General features: G+C 46.0%; 1 non-coding gene across 1 annotated transcript; it reads right to left on the bottom strand.

The window, feature by feature from the left end:
• Positions 1 to 4066: 4066 nt before the first annotated feature.
• On the bottom strand, positions 4067 to 4138 carry Trnar-ccu (transfer RNA arginine (anticodon CCU)). The gene has a single exon. It is a non-coding gene; the product is annotated as a tRNA-Arg (tRNA).
• Positions 4139 to 4344: the final 206 nt, after the last annotated feature.

Consider the following 4344-nt stretch of genomic DNA (forward strand, 5'->3'; position numbering starts at 1 on the left):
ATGGCTACGATCGCTTTCGGAAGAGAGCATATTTATTTTATTTATTCAAAAATACCCCTAAAGGCCCTCAATAGGAGGGTATTACATAGGGGGCAGGATACATTGAGAACGAGAAAAAAAAGAATACTAGCAGCACGTTAATACGCAAACAAATAAATACAAGTGGGTGTGAGGAAAAAAAAAGCAAGAAAGAAGGAAAAACAAACAAAAAATCTTGAAGGAACTCTATGTCGAATATGTCGACTTAGAGTTCCTTCGAATGTCGAATATGTCAAATGTGGAAAGCGGGTTTATGAGTGGCCAACGATACCACACACAAACATACGTCAATAACACAAACGCGAAGCGGGAATCTTCCTTATTGGAAGTATGGACAAAAAATGACCAACGAAGAGAGAGACGGACAGATAGTTGGAGAGAAAAAAAGGAAGAAAGGGAGATGAAAGAGCACTGAACAGGAATTCGAGTGGTGGCGGAAACGCGAAAAGCTCAACAGCATCCGAAAGTGGGGTTGTAGAACAAAGGAGAGAAGGCAATATATCTTCCGCCGCTAGCCGTCACTATGCTAACGCCCAGACGCTCGGAGGGATCGCGTTTCCGTTGATTGAAAGCGAGTGTCCCGCCATATGTTCGGAAAGTGCGAACAAGGCATTTTGCAGCCCGTTTATGGGCCCATTCCCGGAGGTGAGACAATTAGAGGATGTTTTGTGGTCGTGCACAAGGAAACGGTCCACCACCATTCCACCGTTCCCTCGCCGGACGGACGCCTTTCGAGAACGGGGCGCTAGGCCGAGTTTTCAGGTCTTTGTTAAGAGCTGCCACTTTGCAGTTCAGCGACAACCCGTGCGTCGTCGGTGTCTCTTCTCCGCTGAGTGGGGGATGGGAGGGAAACAGCCAAACCAGAACGCAAGCTGCTCAACGGGATTGGGGGGGGGGGGGGAAACGGAGAAAATAAACCCCGATGGTTCGGTAGCCGGGCTTAGAAGACGACTGTAGGTGCAAGGGAGGGAAAAATAGAATTTGCAAGCAGTCAAAAATGTAACCAGTCCGCGGGGGCGAATAATGTTAAGAGCGGCAAAGATATGTGCGCTCGAGTAATAACGCAGACCCCAGAATTGTATTGCTTATCTTCCGGGTTATGCGCCATATCCAAACGTTTAAATCCTTCAACCAATTTTCGAACACGTGTTTTGGGGAGTAGGTAAACCGAAGTTTTTGCTGAAACAGCACCGGCACTAAGCAACATTACTTAATTGTAAGATTGTAACAGAGATTTAGAAAAACGTTTCCCAAGGTATAACACAATATTATAAAAGAGAGAATTAAAAAAAAGGATAGGAGTGAACACGAAGAGCGGAAAAGAAGAGAAGGAATAAAAATGAAAACAAAAACGGAAAGACATCAGCGATGTGGGAAAAAAACACTGAACAAACGCTCACGTGCATGTGATTTCGAGAATCCGGTTCCGTCTACAAACTATGCGCCACTGACACGGTTATGTAGATGACAATGTTTTAATCGCTGAAAGTGTGCCTGGGTCCTCATTTATACCTTTTGTGATTGTATTGAATCGGTATATGAGGCATGATTCACGTTGTTCTCGTTCCCGGTTTGACCTGAACCCCATCTGTAAGAGCGTGACGCTTAGTTTATCGAAAGAATGATCTGGAAGGCTGAGGTATCTGGAGAGGGGCCGGGTCGGGCGCGTTTTGGCGTGCGCTTTGTGATTATTGAACCGGAGCCTGAGAGAGGTCCCTGTTTGCCCTATATATTGCATTCTTGGCCATTCGTATCGTTGGCCATTCGTAAACCCTCTTTCCCCATTCGACATATATGCTCTCATCCGAAGCGACCGAAGGCATCATTCCTGTAGAAGACTTGTCTCGAAGTCGAAACGTCGAAATACACCCTCCGCTGTTGCTGTTACTGAGGTTTCTTACTTTGTATAAATATATATGTATATATATAAATATATATATAAAAAAAAGTATATATATATATATATATAGTAAGGAAATGAGGGGCTCGTTGAGGAAATACAGAAACATAGGTCGGCAGTCTACCACGCCAAAGGAGGCATAGGGGTGTGGTTAGGCTCTATTTTTTATACGGTTAATGAAGTTAATATTTTTTTTAAATATAAGGAAGAAAGAAAGAAAGAAAAACACACGCCTAGAGTGGGGACCGAACCCACACCTTTCGATTAGATCTCGAATACCTTACCAATTCGGCTATCTGGGCGGCTGTGTTCACCTTCACTTTCTGGGCTATTTATATTTACTACAAGTGTATATGACGCTTGAGTGTGGTAGCCAGCGCCACTCTGACTACACGGGGAGAAGGGGACCTTCTTTTCAACCCCCGGGGCGTGACTCAAACGTCTACAGCCTGTCATGAGCGGGTAACTGGCGGGAAGCCCTCTTATGCTACCTAGGCATCAAGGCTGCCAGAACCGAGACCCTCGCTAGGCTTTCGCAGAATAATATAGAAAGGAAATGAGGGGCTCGTTGAGGAAATACAGAAACATAGGTCGGCAGTCTACAACGCCAATGGAGGCTAATGGGTGTGGTTAGGCTCTGTTCTTTAATTCGGGTAATGAAGTTAAGATTTTTTAAAAATAAGGCAGAAAGAAAAAAAAACACGCGCCCAGATTGGGGAATGAACCCACGCCTTTCGATTAGATCTCGAATGCCTTACCAATTCGGCTATCTGGGCGACTGTGTTCACCTTCACTTTCTGGGCTATATAAATTTACTACAAGTGCATCTGACGCTTGAGGGTGGTAGCCAGCGCCACTCTGACTACACGGGGAGAAGGGGACCTTCTTTTCAACCCCCGGGGCGTGACTCAAACGTCTACAGCCTGTCATAAGCGGGTAACTGGTGGGAAGCCCTCTTATGCTACCTAGGCATCAAGACTGCCAGATCCGAGACCCTCGCTAGGCTGTCGCATAATAATATAGTAAGGAAATGAGGGGCTCGTTGAGGAAATGTAGAAACATAGGTCGGCAGTCTACAACGCCAAAGGAGGCATAGGGGTGTGGTTAGGCTCTATTTTTTACTATGGTTAATGAAGTTAAGATTTTTTTTAATATAAGGAAGAAAGAAAGAAAGAAAAACATGCGCCCAGAGTGGGGACCGAACTAACGCCTTTCGATTAGATCTCAAATTCCTTACCAATTCGGCTATCTGGGCGACTGTGTTCACCTTCACTTTCTGGGCTATTTTTATTTACTACAATTGTATCTGACGCTTGAGGGTGGTAGCCAGCGCAACTCTGACTGCACGGGGAGAAGGGGACCTTCTTTTCAACCCCCGGGGCGTGACTCAAACGTCTACAGCCTGTCATGAGCGGGTAACTATCAGGAAGCCCTCTTATGCTACCTAGGCATCAAGGCTGCCAGAGCCAAGACCCTCGCTAGGCTGTCGCATAATAATATAGTAAGGAAATGAGGGGCTCGTTGAGGAAATGTAGAAACATAGGTCGGCCGTCTACAATGCCAAAGGAGGCATAGGGGTGTGGTTAGGCTCTATTTTTTACTATGGTTAATGAAGTTAAGATTTTTTTAATATAAAGAAGAAAGAAAGAAAGAAAAACACGCGCCCAGAGTGGGGACCGAACCCACGCCTTTCGATTAGATCTCGAATGCCTTACCAATTCGGCTATCTGGGCGACTGTGTTCACATTAACTTTCTGGGCTATTTATATTTACTACAAGTGTATCTGACGCTTGAGGGTGGTAGCCAGCGCCACTCTGACTACACGGGGAGTTTTCAACCCCCGGGGCGTGACTCAAACGTCTACAGCCTGTCATGAGCGGGTAACTGGCGGGAAGCCATCTTATGCTACCTAGGCATCAAGGCTGCCAGAACCAAGACCCTCGCCAGGCTTTCGCAGAATAATATAGTAAGGTATTGAGGGGCTCGTTGAGGAAATACAGAAACATAGGTCGGCAGACTACAACGCGAAAGGAGGCATAGGGGTGTGGTTAGGCTCATTTTTTTAATACGGTTAATGAAGTTAAGATTTTTTTAAATATAAGGAAGAAAGAGAGAAAGAAAACACGCGCCCAGAGTGGGGACCGAACCCACGCCTTTTGATTAGGTCTCGAATGCCTTACCAATTCGGCTATCTGGGCGACTGTTTTCACCTTCACTTTCTGGGCTATTTATATTTACTACACGTGTATCTGTCGCTTGAGGGTGGTAGCCAGCGCCATTCTGACTACACGGGGAGAAGGGGACCTTCTTTTCAACCCCCGGGGCATGACTCAAACGTCTACAGCCTGTCATGAGCGGGTAACTGGCGGGAAGCCCTCTAATGCTATCTAGGCATCAAGGCTGC

The sequence above is a fragment of the Haemaphysalis longicornis genome, unplaced genomic scaffold (assembly GCF_048455015.1).
Source record: "Haemaphysalis longicornis isolate Haplotype H1 unplaced genomic scaffold, Haemaphysalis longicornis Haplotype H1 scaffold_59, whole genome shotgun sequence".
NCBI lineage: Eukaryota > Metazoa > Arthropoda > Arachnida > Ixodida > Ixodidae > Haemaphysalis > Haemaphysalis longicornis.